The sequence below is a fragment of the Malania oleifera genome, chromosome 8, assembly GCF_029873635.1.
Source record: "Malania oleifera isolate guangnan ecotype guangnan chromosome 8, ASM2987363v1, whole genome shotgun sequence".
Lineage (NCBI taxonomy): Eukaryota > Viridiplantae > Streptophyta > Magnoliopsida > Santalales > Ximeniaceae > Malania > Malania oleifera.
In genome coordinates this window covers 62122131-62144456 of record NC_080424.1, presented here as the reverse complement: position 1 = coordinate 62144456, position 22326 = coordinate 62122131, and positions in this window count along the sequence as shown.

Genomic DNA, 22326 nt, shown 5'->3' with positions numbered 1-22326 from the left:
AGTTCCTACTGTTACATTGAAGCAACGAAGCCTATAAAAAGGGGCAGCTGTAGACACCCTATTTTTACCCTAACCAGATAGAACAAGGGGTCCATTATTATTATTATTATTATTATTATTATTATTATTATTATGATCATCATCATCATCATGACCTTGCATGACATTGCACGCATACTTCCTCAGATAGGAGGCCATGTATGAGTGTAGTGTTTAGTGGACTAACACCACTAGTTGAGCCATTTGACTCGAGCTAGAAATTGGATGAAGGTAGTAAGTGTTTAGATGTGGAATATTTGAATCTACGTCAAGTTGTAGAAGACTGGAACACTGGCGGGGGGAACCCACACTGTGCAGAATAAAGTCTACAATAGTCGCTACAATTAAAAAATGCATTTCTAACACTCAAAAAGATATATGAGTTTTGAGAAGAGCTCCTAAAGAACCAAAAAAGTAATACATTATTTAATATTTTTTATTATCATATTTTTTTTATATTTATTATTTGCAATGTTATTATTATTGTAATATTTTTTTAGAATTTTGATTTAAATATGAAAAACGCATTTTTTAATTATGTTTTAATTTGTATTATTTTTATAAAAGTTACGAAATGGGTTGCTAGTTTCTACTTTTTTACTTTTGTTTATGTTTCTAATTTTTTATTTTTGTTTTCCTAATTTTTGTTAATAATACCAAATGCCTTCAACATATTTCAAACTTTTACTACAGGGTATTGAATGAAGTTGCGGCCAGGTCCCAAAACAAAAGAACTAGCTCTTCACTTATTTTTTACAAATATTTTCAGCTTGCCTTATTATTTCTAACGCAACCTAGATTCTTTTTCCATTGTTTTTCACTATCCGCATGGTTTGCAAAATTTGATTGGGTTTAGGGGAAAATGATTTAGGTTTTCTCTCTTTCAAATCTCATTTGACAACAATAACGTTATTTTTTGGAAATCCTTTGGGAATTTACCTGTCAACGGTCATACATATGATAATTGTGATAATTATTTTTTTATCTCCTCTGAATTGTTTATAATTGCTTTAATGTACATAGTATAAATTCTTTTTTCACTTTAATTAGTTGAATTTCCTATTCTAGTGGGACTAAATATAGTAGTTCTCGGGTTTTGAATTCCAATGGTGCTCTCCATTATGATAAAGAAGAATATGTTTACCTTGAATTCTTAACTTATTTATCAATTGTTCAAAATCTTAAGTTAATTTGTTATGTTTTAAATTTATTTACCTCATTTCCAGCATTGTATATTTAATATTTTTTATAAAAGACAACATATGCATGCCAAGAGTTCCAGCATTACCACTAGATGTTTTAACATTTAAATTATAACGTACAATAGGTGGACATAAATTTAATTAAATTTATGATTTAATACATTAAAAAGTTAGCTCAAAGTTTTGGAGAAAAACGGGCGACGCACATACAAACATATCACAAACAATTATTTCTTAATTATATATTTTTATAATATCATTAAACAATAATTAAATTTATTTTCTCCCACAAATGTTGGGATATGCCTTTGCAAGAGTATTTTATACAAGATATTTTGTTATTTATGTGTTGTGTGTGTATCATAAATGTTTTGAACATAGCGTATGAACTTTGATGACATTTTTCATTAGTTTTACTTCATCATGTTTGGCAGCTAGTAGAATTTTTTAAACTATCTTTGACTTTTGTAATTTAAAATTTCGAAGTCACATATTTATTAATTATTCCTAATTTTTTCAAAGAAATATTATTTTTTTAAAAATAACTTCTATAAATTATTTGTCACTACATTAATTATATTTAAGAGTATTTGTCATATGATGCAATTTTATTCCTTATGAAGCATGAATTCGTATCTTGTGTGTTTTCTTTTTTTCTTTTTCATGAACACATATTCTAGCTATGATCACACTAACTCCTAACAGGTGGTGGTAGGTTAAGTTCAAAGCTGGATGTTTTTACCTTTTGAGTGATTTTGATGGAACTTATTACGGGAAAAAATGCAGTACACGAGGACCTGTCGCATGAAAAATTCACCTTGTGTATCTGTTTAAGAATGACAATATTGATAGGTGTGAAAGGACTAGAAAGCTGTTGGATTGCTCCTTGGATTCTACGAAAGAGATCTTGAATAGCTTATTCAAGGTGGCTAACCTTGCATGCCAACGAGCTCGTAACAAATCCAATTCTGATCTTGGCCATATTTTCGAATTCCCAAATGACATAGATGTCCCTGAATGTGTTCCTTTGAAACTCAGCATAACACCCGCCTCGGTAGATGCATTTGTGGTTGATCCTATCTGTCTTACATTTTCTCCACAAGGACGTTCTTTAGATTGCTTCCTTAATGTTTTAAAATTTCTTTGAAATTTAAACAAATAAGCATGCAATCAGACAACTCAATCTCAATGGGAATATGGATGGAATGCACAAACTTGTTTGTCTTTGCTTGATTTTCTGTGCTTGTTAAATAGGAGACAAGTTTTACCAGTACTTTGACACTAATGTAACTTTTCTAGATTAGAGAATCATATCAATGGGTAAAAATTTTTTCTCTTTTTTTCTTTTTTTAGCCTTATAACCATAACTCGTCCACTGTATCACCACTTAGAGATTATTTCTTACTTATTTCAAACTTATTTTAAAATTTTTGTCTTGAATTATAACTAGTGTCTCATTAAGTAGTCTGATCAATATTGCACTCTCAGGGTGGACTTTAAGACACGGAACGAAATGTAGGCTTAGGATTTAAGTTTCACCAAGAACAAGGAAACTAAGGCTCAAAAATCTCATCCCATAATTACAGTTTCTGTCCCAGTTTGTGGTGCCGTATTCGCAAAATATTGACCGAACTTGTCATTTAAACAAGCTACCTACGTACCTGTTCAGGATTAGGTCATTACATAGTTCAGACTCAACATTGAGTCTGAAAAATCATTTGAGACAATAACGTATACCAATCTAGTCAGAACTTTCATTTGGACCGTAATGTAGGCTAAGGGTATTGGTTAAAGAAGAAAAGAGTTAAATAAGGCTCAAAATTGTTGATTTTATTAAAGGTAATTTGGTCAAAGATCGCATATGTAGTATGTTCCTCATTTTTCTTTCTTCTTCCTTTTCTTTTTCTTTCTCTTTCCCTTTTTTTATTATTTTTTATTTTTTCATCTTCTTCTTCTTCTTTCACCGCAACTTTTGCTTTTCCTTTCATGAAGGAATCTTAACTTCATTTTCATTTGAACTTCATTTGGGACTGATCTTTTTATAATTGCCCTAGTGTGGGTTGTGAACCTTTGATGAGTTAATCAAGAAATGAATTTTTCAAGCTCAAAAGGTCTTGCAAGGGATTTCTTCTTTGACTTTCTTTTGGGAAGTAGAAAAATGGCTTGCTATTCTTTTGGTAATGATTATTGTCTCAAATAACTTACGAAACGATGGGGAACCCAAACCTAGGTTAAATTTTTGGTGAACTGGATTTAAAAAAAAAAAACTGGTTTAACATTCAGGCTCAACTTGGTTAACAAATGGTAAATCATTGTTTGGTTCTTTATGGGAAAACTAGTCAACCAAAGATTGCCATCCCTCATTTGATAAAAAATATAATCATTATACCTTTAAGACACCAATCGTAATTTAGATAACAAAGACAGGATATGATGACCTACTACTTATTAAACATTTTTTTTTTATCATCTATCTGAAATAGAATTGAAAATAACTCATGCTCAAAAGAGCACTGAAGAAACTCTATTTGTCATACAAAACTAAGCAGTGGTGTACAAAGCTGGGAACTTCTATATACAATACCAAAAAACTATAAAGCTCTAAAATATAATTACAACACAAAATGCCCAGTGACAACATCGAAAACAATCTAACCCAAATCACTGGCATCAAAATACACCTACCTCTCCAACTAGGACAACTTAAGAAAATCTCTACCCACGAGCTTGATCTGCTCGCCTAGTAGGATCCCTTGAAAAATAATAAGTCACTGGGATAAGGCAACACTCAGTAAGTGGAAATATGCTATTACTAGTGTGTGGCGGTTGAGTTACTCATTTAAAATACTGAAATAATATTATAATCTAAGAAAACTGGTTAATTGTACAAAATATATATATCTATCATGTAATCTTTAAAATATAACTGTGTATCTAAATTTGCTATCTGAAGATACTGCTAATATAATAGTATAAACTACTGCTATGTGATATATTTGTACATAGGAACTTTTGCTATACCCTGGGATCTCTATATCATGATATATCCTCTCATGATAAGGTTGTGTGGTCCGTAGGCTGGACTTACTCTGGTCGGCCCTCCAGGTTAGTCAATCTCTATCATCCGCCAATCTATAATGATTTATGAAGATCCTAGCCCACTGTAATCACCCTGGGCTATCTCAAACCTCTGTCATCGTCTAACCATCTACCTCAACCCAGCATGCTAGGGAGACTGCAAATCTCTCCTAGCACGGTTAGATGGAATCCACTTGCTATCTGAGTCATGTGGTTGCACGTGTCTGAAACTAGAAACGGTATCGTGCTCTGCTGTAAATATATCTATCTATAATTTCCATAGGGATCTAATATCGTGTAATACTGTATACATATATAAATATATAGTCATCATGCTGCTTTTAACATGATTTAAAAAAAAACCATAACACTATAATTCTGAGTTGTATTATCTGAGATATCTGACTGAAATATATATATTATCTGTCTGTAACATCTGTGTTTTATGTCTGTACTATCTGTAATATCTGTATAAAATATATGTATATAATATCTATATACTCTGTATAAAATATTTGTATACTCTATATATAATATATGTAATCTCTGAATAATATACTCTATAACTGTATAACCTGACTGAATAAACTGTCTGACTGTTATGGTTTAGAAATCATGTTTTTCTAGGAAATACTGTAAGTCTCATTCATTGCTAATAATCTGAAATATCTGAATATCTATAATACTATAAAATCTACATATTGTACTGTAATAAACTCATGCCATACATTTGAGTAAACACAATCTCATGCTCAATTTATGTAATTCTGCTATAAAGATAATATTCATAATTCTTAAGAAAAATAATCTGATCTGCATGCTTGTAAATATATATTCATAATATTCTGTATACATATTAAAACTGCTAACATAACATATTTTTCTTACCTTAAATCTGAAAAGCCCCTACTAAATTCTAGCCTTATACTTGCAGGGTTCCTAACTCAACATCCTGAAAACAATATCCCTTAGAACAAAATATCAGTATTTTTCTGTATACAACAATTTTTATAACTGTAAGGAAAGCAGATTCTAAATAAAACACGTTACCCTAAATTTGGAATGAATTTCAAAACAAATTTCCCCACGATAAGCTCCGATAGACTTGCAAAGAACTTCGCTAGGAGCGTCGTAGTGGCCTTAGATCTTCAATCCGACGAGAAATGGGGCTAGGATCAAAGAGAGAAGGGGAGGGATGTGTTTTAGAGAGAGAGGGGTTTCTTGCACCAACAATCTGCCAAAAATTTGAGTTTCAGCTATTTATAGGGCGGGATTCGTCGACGAGACACGTCACCTCGTCGACGAGTCCTATCAAAAGTTCGTCGATGAACCTGCACCCTCGTCAAAGAGTTTCAGTCTACTTTAAACCCTCTTTCGGTATCTTCTCATCGACAATATGGGTCTTCATCGACAAGATCCTGAAGAACCCTCATCGACGAAACCCCTGTGTTCGTCGATGAGTCCTGTGGGAATTTCTTCAGTTATTACATTCTTCCTTCCTTAAAAAATTTCTTCCTCGAAATTTACTATCTGTATTACCTTCTATCATCTCATAAAAGCAAATGGTCTACTTATTTTATTACTTACCCTCACTTATGGCGGAGGAATACCATGGTTACATTATATGTTCTGTGAGATTACACATATAAAACTAAGAACTATCTACTAACTAAATCCATACATGTACTTGCAAAAGAAACTTATCTAACTATTATACTTTACTTGAGTACCTTTATACCTCTTGGAACAACTGCGGGTATCTCTTTCTGATCAGCTCCTCGAGCTCCCAAGAAGCTTCCTTTATAACGTGATTTTTCCACAAAACTTTGACAAACTAAATTTTTTTGTACGTAATTCTTGTGCCTTTCTGTCTAATATCTGTACTGGTGCTTCTTCATAAGCTAATGAATCCTTGAGTTCTATCTCTTCATAGCTAATGATGTAAGATGGGTCTAGGACATATTTTCTCAACATAGCAATATGAAACACGTCATGTGTTCTAGATAAAACTGGCGCCAAAGCTTGCCTATAGACAACTGACCCTATTCTTTCTAGTATCTCAAAAGGGTCAATAAACCTAGGGCTGAACTTGCCCTTCTTCCCAGATATCATAATCACTCTCATAGGAGCTACTTTAAAAAATACATGATCTCCCACTTTAAACTCTAACTCTCGACCGCGAGTGTCTGCATAACTTTTCTATCGACTCAGTGCGTTATGATTCTTTCTTTAATTAGTCGGACTTTGTCACAAGTCTGCTGAACAATCTCTGGACCCAAAACTCGCCTCTCGCCTACCTCATCTGAGAAGAGAGGAGAATGATATCTCCTGTCATATAGTGCCTCGTATGGAGCCATGCCGATACTAAACTGGTAGTTGTTATTGTAGGCAAATTCAACTAATGGTAGAAACTAGGTCCATCACGCATACACGAAGCATATCTTCTAAGGTCTGAATTGTCCTCTCAGTCTGACCATCTATATGGGGATGGAAAGCTGTACTAAATGCAAACTGTGTACCCATAGCCTCCTGAAAGCTCTTTTAGAATCATGAAGTAAACCGAGGATCCCGGTCTAAGACTATGGATACTGGTACACCATGGATGCGAACTACCTCCTAAACATATATCTTTTCTATTTTGTCCAAGGAATAGTAGACTTTAATAGGGATAAAATGGGTATTCTTTGTCAAACGATCAACAACTACCCAAATTGCATTCAATCCCTACTACACTGGTGGTAACCCCGTAACAAAATCCATAAAAATGTGGTCCCACTTCCACTCTGGAATAAACAATGGCTGCAATTGCCCTCCCGGTCTCTGGTGCTCAGCTTTAACCTGCTGACACGTCAAGCACTGCTGAACAAAATCTGCTATCTTCCTCTTCATTCCACTCCACCAGAAATACTCTCGCATATCATGTACATTTTAGTACTGCCAGGATGGACTATGTATAGTGATCTGTAAGCCTCCTCCAATGTAGTTCTCCTGATCTCGGTGTCTGTAGGAACACATAGTCTAGTACGGAAACGCAGGGCTCTATCATCTGATATGCTGCCATCCCTCACTCTAGCCATAACCTCTACCAACTCTGTATTATCACCTTGAGTTGCTTTAATTTTCTTATGTAGGCTACGCTGGAAAAAAAAGCTTGAAGACTATCCTCTACCAACTCTATGCTGAGTCTCTCCAAATCCATCAGGATCGGGTATTGAATCTCCATGGCTGCTAATGTTGATTCAACTGATTTTCTGCTCAGCGCATCTGCTACCACATTTGCTTTCCTTGGTGGTTACTAATAGTACAGTCATAATCTTAATAAGTTCTAGCCACCTTATTTGCCTTATGTTCAATTCTCTTTGGGTGAAAAAAATATTTCAAACTCTTATGATCCATGAAGATTTCGCATTTCCCACCATACAGATAATGCCTCTAGATTTTAAGAGCGCACACCATTGCAGCTAACTCCAAATCATGCACATGGTAATTCTTCTCATATTCTTTAAGCTGTCTACAAGCATATGCAATGACCCTGCCATGCTGCATCAGTACGCACCCAAGTCCCTTCAAGGACACATCGTTGTATATCACAAACCCATCCTCTACTGATGGAATAGCCAATACTAGGGTTGTAACCAACCTCTGCTTCAAATCATGGATGCTATGCTCACAGTCATCAATCCATTCAAACCTTACCTTTTTCCTCATAAATCGCGTCAACGAACCTGATAAACTGGAGAAACCATCCATGAAGCACTAATAATAGTCTACTAAACCCAGAAAACTCCTAACCTATTGAACATTTCCTAGCCTTACCCAATTCACTATTGCCTCTATCTTACTCAGATCGACAGATACTCCTGCCTCAGAGATCACATGGTTGAAAAAAGAAACCTGTTTTAGCTAGGATTCGCATTTCTTGAACTTCGCATATAACTTTCTCTCTCTCAATGTCTGCAATACTAGCCTCAAATGATGCTCTTGTTCCTCAAAACTCCTCGAGTATACTAGTATATCATTAATAAATACAACCACAAATTGGTCCAAATACTGATGGAACACTCGGTTCATTAAATCCATGAATACCACTGGTGCATTAGTCAACCCAAATGGCATCACTAAGAATTCGTAATGCCCATATCTCATACGAAACACTGTTTTCGAGACGTCCACTACCCTTACTCTCACTTGATGATAACCTGACCGCGGTTGATTTTAGAATAAACCTGGATCCCCTGGAGCTGATAAAAAAAATCGTTGATCGTGGGAAAAGGATATTTATTCTTAATTGTGAATTTATTTATTTCCCTATAATCTATACACATCCTCATGGTCCCATCTTTCTTTTTCAAAAATAAGACTGGTGCTCCTAGGGCGACACACTAGGCCTAATGAATCCTTTATCCAATAATTCTTGCAACTGATCTTTTACCTCTTTTAACTCGACTGGGACCATTCGTTAAGGAGCTTTAGATACTGGTGCTGACCTCGGTAGAAAATCCACAGTAAACTCAATTTCACGGTCTGGTGGCAAACCAGGTAATTTTTCTAGGAATACATCTAAGAATTCTCTAATACAGGGACATCATCTTGTTTCAGTTCTTCTTTTGGGGAATCCTTGATGTAAGCAACAAATCCCTGCAGCTTTCTTGGATCAATTTTCTCACCTGAACAGCTGACGCAAGCTGGGGCAAAGAATGTACCCGCGAACCAAGAAATCTATATTCTGGCTCACTTGGAGGCCCGAAAATCACTTCTTTTAAATGATAGTCAATACTAGCATGATTATCTGCTAGCCAGTCCATACCCAGAATTATATCAAATCCTTGCATATCTAATATTACCAAATCAGATGGCAATATCTTTCCTTGAATAGTTACTGAAAATCTCCTGAGTACCCTTGTACATCTCACCATTGACCCAGTCGGTGTAGCTACAGCTAACCCAATATCTAATAATTGTGCCTCATACCCCGTTAATTTAGCATATATCGTAGAAACAAAAGAGTAGGTAGCACCTGTATCAAATAAAACAATAGCTATAAATGAGAAAGCAGTAAAGGTACCTGTAACTACATCTCTAGCTACATCGGCGTCACCCGGCGTCAATGCATACACTCTCGCCGGTGCCCTATTCCTCTACTGTCCTCCATGGGGCACCTGATAACCACCCCAGTATGGTCTAGGAGCTAGTACCTGAGCTGGCAATCCCTGACACGACCACGATCGGTGCCCGAGTCTCCCGCATCTGTAGCAGACATCCTCACCCATCCCGTATTCACTTGGATGTCTGCGGCCACATCTAGGATAGGTAGGAGCAGCCTGTCCACCCTGAAAACAACCAAGACCCGTCATCCATCCTTGCCCACCTCCATAGCGATCTCCTCTCTATGGCCTTCGGCTGGAGCTCACCTGTAAATCCTGAGGCGCAGACCTCTTCCTTTGACCCTGAGCTGCAGTGCTCCTCTGCATACCACTCTCAATAACAGCAGCTTTATCCACCACCTCGACAAACCTCTAAGTTTGAAAGCTAATAACTTGCTGAAATATTGCTCGAAGAATAGTTCCTTGAACCGAATCCACGACACTGGCATTGGATCCAACCTCTACTCCTCAATCATATGCGCTGATCTCCACCAGTGCTTTGCCTCTCCTGTCAGTTTAAAAGTCACAAACGCCACTTTCTGCTCGTCCGTACGTGCCAGTACTGCTAAAATCTCCTCAACATCTTGAACCCAACTCTCAGCGACAATCGGGTCAAGTCCTTTAAAGAAGGATGCCTCATCCGCGTAAACTGCTCGAGCGTGCAGCTACGCTCTCCTCCACTCCTAGCCATCTCAGCCATCACTTGTTGGGTGACACTGTGTAGTATAACATATGTATCTCCACCTCCCATACTAGAGGGTCCTGGTCTGTTACCTCCAGCATTTGTACCACTGCTACTCGGATCCATCCTGAAAATACACAAACACTATTTTAAAATCCTATACATATCTACTTTACCTCATCCAACTAAAGCCTCAAATTCACTGTCAACTATTTCCCTTGTTCTTGCCCCAAAATCCAGTCTTACAACCCAAACACAGGACTCGTCAATAGTTTACTAGGCTTTCCTGAAATCATCACCCTAGGAAAAACACAAAAACCACCACGATAATCCTATATTCAGGCCATAGAAAAAATCCTCAAAATCTTTTCCTATATTCTGGTATTGTGTCCGCTGCATTATAGAGTCTACAGAACCTAGCAACCTAGGCTTTGATACCAAATTGTGAAGACGTGCTACTTATTAAACATTTTTTTTATCATCTGTCTAAAATAGAACTGAAAATAACTCAGGCTCAAAAGAGCACTGAAGAAACTTTATCTATCATACATAACTAAGCAGTGGTGTACAAAGCTGGGAACTGCTATATACAATACCAGAAAACTATAAAGCTATGAAATGTAATTACAACACAAAATACCGAATGACAACATCAAAAACAATCTACCCCAAATCATTGGCATCAAAATACACCTACCCCTCCAACTAGGACAACTCAAGACAATCTTTACCCATGAGCCTGATCTGCTCACCTAGTAGGATCCCTTGAAAAATAATAAGTCACTGGGATAAGATAATGCTCAATATGTGGAAATATGCTGTTACTAGTGTGTGGTGGCTGAGTTAATCATTTGAAATACTGAAATAATACTATAATATGAGAAAACTGGTAAACTGTACAGAATATATATCTATCATGTAATCTTTAAATATAACTATGTATCTGAGTTTGCTATTTAAAAGTATTACTAATATAATAGTATAAAATGTTGTTATGTGATCTATCGGTACATAGGAACTTCTACTATACCCTGGGATTTGTATATCGTGATATATCCCCTCATAATAGGGTTGTGCGTCCTGTAGGCTGTACTTACCCTGGTCGGCCCTCCAGGTAAGTTAATCTCTATCATCTGCCAATCTATAATGATCTATGAAGATCCTAGTCCACTGCAATCACTCCGGGCTATCTCAAACCTCTGTCATCATCTAACCGGCTACCTCAACCCAGAAAAATGGGGAGACTGCAAATCTCTCCTAGCACGGTTAGACGGAATCCACATGCTATCTGAGTCATGTGGTTGCATGTGTCTGAAACTAGCAACGGTACCATGCTCTACTGTAAATATATCTATCTGGAATTTCCACAGGGATCTCATATCGTGTAATACTGTATACATATATAAATATATAATCATCTTGTTGCTTTTAACATGATTTCAAAAACAACCATAACACTATAATTCTGAGCTGTATTATCTGAGATATCTGACTGAAATATATATATTATCTGTCTATAACATCTGTGTTTTCTATCTGTACTATCTGTAGTATCTGTATATAATATCTGTATACTCTGTATAAAATATCTGTATACTCTATATATAATATATGTAATCTCTGAATAATCTGCTGAAGCATCTTGATGTTATAACTTTATAACCTATTTGAATAAACTGTCTGAGTGTTATGGTTTAGAAATCATGTTTTTCTGGGAAATACTGTAAGTCTCATTCATTGCTAATAATCTGAAATATCTGAATATCTATAATAATGTAAAATCACTGTAATAAACTCATGCCACACATTTGAGTAAACACAATCTTATGCTCAATTTCTGTAATTCTATTTTAAAGATAATATTCATAATTCTCAAGAAAAATAATATGATCTGCATGCTTGTAAATACATATTCATAATATTCTGTATACATATTAAAACTGCTAGCATAGCATATTTCCCTTACCTTAAATATGAAAAGCGCCTACTAAATTCTCGCCCTATACCCGCAGGGTTCCTAACTCAACATCCTAAAAACAATATCCCTTAGAACAAAATATCAGTATTTTTTTGTACACGACACTTGTTATAACTGTAGGAAAAGAATATTCTAAATAAAACACCTTACCCTGAATTTGGAATGAATTTCAAATCAACTTTCCTCACGATCAGCTTCTGACAGACTTGCAGAGAACTTCTCCAGGAGCGTCGTGGTGGCTTCAGATCTTCAATCTGGCAAGAAATGAGACCAGGATCTAAGAGAGAAGGGGAGGGGTGAGTTTTGTAGAGAAAGAGAGAGAGAGAGAGAGAGAGAGAGAGAGAGAGAGAGAGAGAGAGAGAGAGAGGGGTTTCTTGCGCCAATAATCTGCCAAAAATTCAAGTTTCAGCTATTTATAGGGCAAGATTCATCAACGAGACACGTCACCTCATCGACAAGTTATGCAAAAAGTTCGTCGACGAACTTGTACCCTCGTCAATGAGTTTCAGTCTTCTTTAAACCCTCTCTTGGTATCTTCTTGCCAATGAGACAGGTCTTCATCGACGAGATCCTAAATAACCCTCTTCGACTAAACCCCTGTGTTCATTGACGAGTCCTGTGGGTATTTCTTGGGTTATTACAGAGGAGACTTTGTTAATTGATTTCATCAAACAAATATATGACAAAGCTTGATAAGTCATTTCTATATACTTCTCCTAAGACTCTTCATCATTTTGAAATCCACATCCCAACTAGGCTCTTGACAACATCTTGAATTGGGGGTCTTCTAGCTTGGAGGCTTTCCCTTTTTTTTCTTTTTTTTGCCCCATTGAATAGACTCCCAAAACCAACTAATGGCTCCAAGTCTTTCGTATTAACCAAACTATTTCCTATGTCAGCTCACACAAAATGCAAGCAAAAATAGGCAAAATTTGGCACAGGGTGATGATCCAAGGAGGATAGGATGATATGAGACTGAAAGACATTCTCATTTCATTCAATTTCAAAATGATTTAAATGAAAAGCATGGATGCATTCCTCTTGTTATCACCCTTAGGTGATCAAGCACATCATTTTTTTATCACGTGAGCTCGCTTCTGAAATTGAATACTAATCAATCCTTTAACCCAATGGCATTTGTGACATTTCAACTATGATCGGGCAACAAGTTCCCATATTTTTAACCTTTCGCCTAGAATAGAGAGATCATTTTTACTCTGCTCAATGATGGAATCCTAAATCCTTAACTTTGCCACCTCGGCACACCAATTTTACAGAAAATTGGGATGTGATTACCGACTTATTAGAGATGACTATGCATGCATGGTTATGAAATTGTGCATGAGATGCATGATTATGTTGTGCAATGGGTGTTTATGTATGAGTGTAACTAGTGATGAGTGTAACTAGTGAAAACATACATACAAACAGAGATATGAACATGCATGCAGCCTATCGTGCATGGCTATGCATGAAATTATGCATGAATGCAATGCTACCTAGATAACCACTTTCCCAGAATTCTAAAAAAAATTTCACTAATGAAAGATTTCAAGATTAAGACAACCATTGATGGACCACTATTTCAATTCAATTCCTCCCTCAACCATTCCTTTCCTTGATGATGGTCCATGTTCCTTAGATCCTACGAAGGGTCAAATTATGATATGAGTTTGGGGTTGACCCAGGCTAGTCAACCTATTGAATTTGTTTAATGCTGGCTTTGTGGACTTTAATGTGCACTTGGACCTCAAGTATTTTAAAATATAAGCTTCACGCTATTTTATGATGGGATCAGACCCTAGTTTAAAAGGAGTTGGGCTTGGATTGCTTAAAAAATATTGGCTTGAATTTTTAGGTAATAGGGCCGAGGCCCACTTTTGAAATATGGGTTTGGTCCTTTTTGAAAATCAGGTCTGGGCTGAGTTTTTACTTAGAAAAAGGTCGGGCCTAGGTTTGTTTTTTTAAAAAATTGGGCCTGAGTTATTTGAAAAGGGTTGGGCCAACCCATATTTTAAAATGCTTTGACCAAGTGCTTTATTTTTTGAAAGGATGGGCCATGGTCTCATTATTGATATTTTCTAGAATAATGGCTTAGTATGCATGTCTAAAATGGATGCAAGATGCATTACACAACACCAAACATATATACTAAAGCCACATATTAAGTCACATGGAGAAGGATGAAGATCCTATCCCAACCCAAGTTAGATACATCTATTTTATAGGGTTTCTTTATGACTCTATCCTAATTAGGCGAAAAGTATGGACACGTACGTGTGGGTAGGCTCTAACCCCTATTGGAAAAAAGGTCCCTAGTTTGGAATTCCATCCTCCCCCATAAGGGTTCGGATAAGCCCACACTGAGTGGAGTGGTTTGCGGGTCCCATCAAGCTCTGCCACGAAGCGATTGACGCTATTACACTCCTATCTAATCCTAATAGGGAAAACTCGGGTATAGAGCGTGAAAGTGTGTGAATCCAAGTTTAGCTTAATCCCACTAGCCCATGTGCATGTCATATGCTTATTCACAATTAATCACATGTTTATTCAAACAATAAAGGAAATAAAGTGTTTACAATCAATCACATGCTTATTCAAAATATGGAAACAAGAGATTCACAATTACAATTAACACTTAATCTAAAAAGTTGAAAATAAAATAATTACAATTAATATTTTTATCTAAAAAATTTGGAAAGAAGATATTTACAATGTGTATTCTTATCTAAAAATTTGGAAAGAAAATATTTACAATTAAAATTCTTATCTAAAAAATTTGGAAAGAAAATATTTACAATTAATATTCTTATCTTAAAAAAAATTGGAAATAAAATATTTACAACTAATATTATTATCTAAAAATTTGGAAAGAAAATATTTACAATCAATATTCTTATCTAAAAAAAATTGGAAAGAAAAAAATTACAATTAATATTCTTATCCAAAAATTTGGAAAGAAAATATTTACAATTAATATTAAAATTTTGAAAATAATATATTTACAATTAATATTTTTATCTAAAAATTTGGAAAGAAAATATTTACAACTAATATTCTTATCTAAAAATTTGGAAAGAAAATATTTACAATTAATATTCACAAAATGAGGAGCAACTAAAAGATTTATTAAATTTGAGTTTAGGATAATTTTTAATTAATTACTGGCTTGACTCTCTATGGGTCCCCAGTGGAGTCGCCAAGTTGTCGTGACGTCCCAGAGCGCGGGTGCCCCGGGGTGGTGAAATAAAAATTATTTTATGTTTTCAGGGAAAAATAGGAATATTGGAGTTGCCACTAACCTTTTAGTTAGAACATTTAATTACTACCCGGTTAAGGATAGAATGGGTTTACGTTACCAAAACTGGAGTAGGGAGTTCAGTTACGCAATGGGAAGGTATGAGCACCCCCTATGCGCCCATTCTTACGAACGGTACCAAATTAATTATGAAACTATCCCTAAGTAAATTTAAAAAGTCTATAGGTTACTCTTTTTTGTGAATTTACAAATAAACATGCAAAAAAAATAAGTAAACAAATTATACAAAAATTTATGTAATATAATATATATATATATATATATATATATATATATATATATATAATCCCTCATAACCAAAGGTACGTGAAGCCCGAAAGCTCGTACTCTCGCATTAAAATCATAGGGAAATACGCACATAAAAATAAATAATAATAAAATCAAATACCCTAATACGTAATACAAAATATAAATATAAAAAAATACTAAACATATTTAATATTAGTAATAGTATTAAAACACAAACAATAATAAGAACACTAAAAGAATATAATAACAACCTTATACTGATAATATTATATTAATAATACAATGCAATACTATAATAGTAGCATGTAATATCATAATAACACCATACTAATATACGTAATAAAACTACATAATAACATGACAATATAATAATAGGAAATAATACATAATAAAATATCATAACAATAAAAACCCAAAACTCAAGATAGGTATAAACATGATGCTATGACTAAAAAAAATTTAACTCAATATCATAAACACATTAAAGATCCCATTAATAATAATATATGATAGTAATATAAAAACCTGATAATATTATAATAAATAAAAACTTGATAATTACAATAATAACATACAATGTGTTTAGTGTGTGCAGTCTGTGTTTGTGTGCTGTTGTGTGCGTGAGTTAGTGCGTGTGTTGCTGTGTGTGTGAGTTATTGTGTGTGCTGCTGTGTGCGTGAGTTAGTGTGTGTGCAGTGTATGTTTTGCTGTCTGTGCATGTTGTGTGTTTGTGTACTACTGTGTGCATGAGTTAGTGTGTGTACTGCTCTGTGTGTGTTGTGTGTTTGCTGCTATGTGCGTGTTGTGTGTTTGTGTTCTTTTTACAGTGTGTATTTTATGTGTGTTTGTGTGTGTTCTTATGTGTATAATTTGTGTGTGCAGCGCATGTTTAATCTGTGTGTACAACACGTGTTTTTTCTAGGTAAAGATGGTGGTTGCGCTGTGAGGATGGCGGCTGTGCTGTGAGGATAATGTGTTGGGAGTGAGTGTGAGGGGGGCTTTGTGTATGGTGAGGATGTTGTGTTGTGAGGCTGCTGCGAAGGAGGATTGAGGCAGTGGTAGTGGCTATTATGGTGGTGGTGTGGTGCACGCAGAGAGAGTATGTCGAGAGAGAAGCAGCTGCAGCAACAATAACAACGGGTCTCTGGTCATCACCGCCGGCGGCAGCAGCGACGGAAAAACAAAGGGGCTTGGTCCGATAAGGGTACGGGCTGAACGGTGTATAGCGATGCGAGTGAGCGACGACGATGGTGATGTTGTGTTGGGCTGTAGGATGGGACTATGTGTGTGAGCTACTCGTTAGTGGGTGAGGTTGGTGCTGGCCGTCATCTGCCAGTGAGGATGACCGGAGAGGTTTGTTGTCTTGGAAGGGTGGAGTGTTTGGGTGAGAGAGTGGACAATATGTGAGGTTGATGCTACTGTGAGAGGGCAAGTGAGAATCAGGGTGGCCTTCCGGCAACTGAGCGTTGTCTCTGGGATGGTGGCTTGTGTGAGGGAAGAGGGAAGAAGGAAGAAGGCATGAGGGAGAGAATAAGAGTTGTGCGTGTGTGGAGGCTCCCAGCCGCCTCCCTTCCCCTCTTGCCTACCTTCTTATTTATAAAAAGAAAGAAACCCTAAACTCCTTCTTTTCTTTTTTCTTTTTATTTTTTTTCTTTTTATACTTTTATGGTAAAAATAAATATAGTAATAATAGTAATACTAATATTAATAAAAATTATAATATATTAATAATAATAATAATAATAATAATAATAATAATAATAGCTGTCACGACATCCCGGGAGCGCGTGTGCCCCGGGCGGCGAAATTAAAATCAATTAAATATTTTCATGGAAAAACATGGAATGTCGGAGTCGCCACTAACCTTTAGTGTGGTTAGAACACGTGATGACTACCCCGTTAGGGGTAAAATAGGTCTACATTACCAGAGTTAGGCTCGGGAGTTCGGTTACGCGAGGGGAAGGTACGAGCACCCCCTACGCGCCCGTTCTTACGAATGGTACCTAATTAATTTGAAATTGTCCCTAAGTTAATCTAATAAGTCTTTAAATTACTCCTTTTTTATGAATTTATAATTACATATGAAAAATAAATATATATATATATACATATAATATATATACATATATTCTCTGAGAACTTAAGGTACGTGATGCCCGAAGGCTCATACCCCCGCAATAAAATCATAGGGATAAAAATCAAAAATACTTTATAAAATACGCTCCCAAATTTTAAAAATTTTATGGGTTTTCCTAAGTATGAAAATACTAGTTTGGGAGGTTTTGGATAATAGATATAATAATTTAAACATAATAAATAAATAAATAAATAAAATAATAATAAACTAGAGTATTAGAATACCACAATATGTACTAATCAACATATATAATAGAAGCTAAAATATCTAACATACCAATAATAGTAGAATATAAACATATAATATAGACTAAGATAATGAGCATATCATAATATTAAAATACTACATGTGCGTTATAAACAAAAATACTCAAACATACCATAATAAACATAATCACGATGATAACAATAATAAATATCCACAAATAATATAATACGTAATAAATTACTACAATACTATATATACTAAACATACCATATAATAGCATGATACCAAAACACCAAAAATATTATATTACCTAAAATACTAAATTTACCATAATAATTAACATACTAAAAGTATCATAATAATAATAAATATATAGTATTACTCAAGATGCTATATTCAAAGTTACCTAAAATACTAAACTATATGCATGATGTTACTTATAAATCCTAAGTTATTAAATACCTAATATGATTAACATTCTAGAATGCACATACAACTATAGTTTTAAAATACCACTACAACTAATCTACTAAAACTCCTAACATGATATATAACATGACCAAAATTCTAAAATACTAATAATATACTATAAAGTTAACCTACAATATATGCATGAATAAAATAATATATAAAAAAAAATCTTACACATAAGAACCACAACAAGATAAAAAAAAACCCGAAACCTAAGAATACATATTACACATACAACTTAAATATTACGCACTAAAAAAAAATGACAACATAAATTATTACATTTAAATATTACAATTGAAATCTTACCTTGGCAATAAAAAGAAAAATCCTACAATAATGAAGATAAACAAATTAGTATTTATAAATATGGACATCCTGAATAAATATACAAATAAAAAAAAATATATATATATGATGAAATATACCATAATATTAAAAATGCCCCATACAATAACAATGAATATTTAATAATGGTAAAATAATAATAATAATAATAATAATAATAATAATAATAATAATAATAATAATACAACAAAATTAACTGTCCTAAATTAATATACAAACTACATAATACTAATACTAATATAATTAATATAATAATAATGCTAATATTAATAAACCAATTATATAATAATATTACTAATACTAATACATAAACAATATGGTAATAACACTAATACAATTAACATAACAACAATACAACCCATATAATAACAACATTAGAGATAATATACAAACATATAATGATATTATTGATGGTAATATATAAACAACAATTATAACATTATTAATAATGATATATAAACAATATAATATAATAATAAATAATAATAATATTACTATCAATAATATACGAATAATAATACTAATATGGTTAATATAGTATATACATATAGATAAAAAAAAATTTAAACTTTAAGTATTAAAACCACAAACAAAACCAATATATGTGTATGTATATTAACACTAATAAATATAAATATATATGGGTATTGTGTTTGTGTGAGATGCAGTGTTCATGAGGTCCGTGTGCGTGTGTGTGTGGTGTGTGTGTACAGGGGATGGCAGGGGGTACTTACAGAGGGGGCCGGAGATGGGAATTGTGGCTGGAGAGGGCTCGGTTTGCCTGTGAGATGGTCGGAGACAGCCGCGGCTGGGCGTGGGTGGAGCAGACGGTGACGGGAGTTGCAGGGGCAGCAGTGCTGCCGTGGCTGTGTGCGTGATGGAGAGTTGCAGGGGCAGCAGTGTTGGTGTGGCAGTCCGGAGTTGTGGAGACGCTGGAGTCGTCGGAGTTGCAGGGGTCGTCGTGCTGGCCGTGGCTGTGGAGACGCTGGAATCGTCGGAGTTGCAGGGGTTGTCATGCTGGTAGGAGTTCTGGTGTGATCGTGGGAGACGACGGCGATGGCGTGCCCGGGGTTTGGCTCGGATGTGTAGCAGAGGGTGGTCTGTGATGGTGGTTCTCTACGGTGGTGCAGGCCGTGAGCTTCTGGTTGTTCGTCTCCTCAGCTGGCAGCAAAGCAAATAGAGAAAGAGGCCTTGATGGGGGCTGCCGGCTGGATCTTTACTGTGCTTCGGCTGGATGGTGGCTTAGAATAAGGGATGGAGGTCTTGAGATGAAGATGGGTTCGTGAAGTTGCTGGGTATTTCTGTGAAAGCTGGGTTGGGGCTGTGCAGAGGTTGTTGTGGAATGCTATGAGGTATAGAGGGAGAGTGAGAGTGGCCAGATTTGGGATTTGCAGAGAAGTGGCGGAGAAGAACAAGGGGTTGAAGGGAAGATGGAAGATGGGAGAAAATTAGGTTTTTTTTCTTTTGGCTCCTGTGCGCCCGTGTGTTCTCTCCCCCCGGCCGTCTGTGCAGTGCCCGGCCCCCTACCTTTATAAAAATTTTTGAAAACCCTAATAGAAAAACTTCCTTTTTTTATTTTATTTTTCTTTTCCTCTTTTTTTTATGCTTTTATTCTTACGGTAATAATGAAAAAGGAAATAATAATAATAATAATTATCATAATAATATTAGTATGAATAAGGTAATAATAATAATAATACTACTACTAATAGTAAATAATAATAAATAATTATAGTAAAAATAAAAATTAAGACACTATTGGTAAAATAATAATAATAATAATATTAATAAAAATAAAGTAATAATACTAATATTAAAAGTAATAAATAATAATAATAATAATAATAATGATAACATAAAAATAATAATAGCCAAAATAAGATACTAATGCTAATAATAATAAAATAATAACGATAATAAAAATAAAAATAATAAAAATAATAATAATAAAATAATAAAAGGGAACCCCTTGTTCTATTTGGCTAGGGCAAAAATAGGGTGTCTACAATAGTAATGTAATAATGATAAGATTTGAAAATGATAATACTAACAATAATAATAAATAGAAATAGTAAAAATAATTATAGTAAAGTAATAATAAAATAGAAATAATAAGAATCATAAAAATAATAATAGTAGAATAATTCGTATCTTGTGTTTCTTTTTTCCTTTTTCATGAACACATATTCTAGCTATGATTATACTAACTCCTAACAGGTGGTGGTAGGTTGAGTTCAAAGCTGGATGCTTTTGCCTTTTGAGTGATTTTGATGGAACTTATTACGGGGAGAGAACTAGTACACGAGGACATGTCAAATGAAAAAATTCACCTTGTGTTTCTGTTTAACAATGACAATATTGATAGGTGTGAAAGGACAAGAAACCTATTGGATTGCTCATTGGATCCTACGGAAGAGATCTTGGATAACTTATGCAAGGTCCACTACACGCATACTTCCTTAGATAGGAGGCCAAGTATGAGTGCAATGGTTAGTGCACTAGCACCACTGGTTGAGCCATTCGACTCTAGCCAGAAATTGGAAGAAGGTAGTAAGTGTTATGACGTGGAATATTTGAGTTTATGTCAAGCTGTAGAAGACAAGAAGGCTGGCGAGGGAACCCTAACTATGCAGAATGAAGTCTACAATAGTGGCTTCAATTGAAAAATGCATTTCTAGCCCTCAGAAAGCTATATGACTTTGGAGAAGAGCTCCCAAAGAGCCAAAAATGTAATACATTATTTAAATTTTATTTTTATTATCATAATTTTTTTTTATATTTGTTATTTGCAATGTTATTATTTTTGTAATACTTTTTTATTATTTCAATTTAAATATGAAAAGGGCATTTTTTTATTATGTTTTAATTTGTATTATTTTTATAAATGTTACGAAATAGGTTGCTAGTTTGTAGTTTTTTACTTTTGTTTATGTTTCTGATATTTTATTTTTGTTTTCTTAATTTTTTTTCAATAATATCAAACGCCATAAACATATTTCAAAATTTTACTACAGGGCATTGAGTGGAGTTGTGGCTAGGTACCAAAACTAAAGAACTAACTTTTTACTTATTTTTTTACAAATATTTTCAGTTTGCCTTATTGTTTCTAACGCAACCCAGATTCCTTTTCCATCCTTTTTTACTATCGGCGTTGTTTGCAAAATTTGATTGTGTTTAGGGGAAAATGGTTTTCGTTTTCTCTCTTTTAAATCTCATTAAACAACAATAATGCCATTTTTTGAAAATCCATTGGGAACTTACCTGTGGATGGTCATACAAATGATTGTTATGATAATTATTTTTTTAACTCCTCCCAATTGTTTATAATTGCTTCAATGTACATAGTATAAAAAAATTTCATTTTAATCAGTTGATTTTCCTATTCTAGTGGGACTAAATATAGTAGTTCTCGAGTTTTGAATTCCAATGGTGTTGTCCATTATGATAAAGAAGAATATGTTTTACCTTGAAT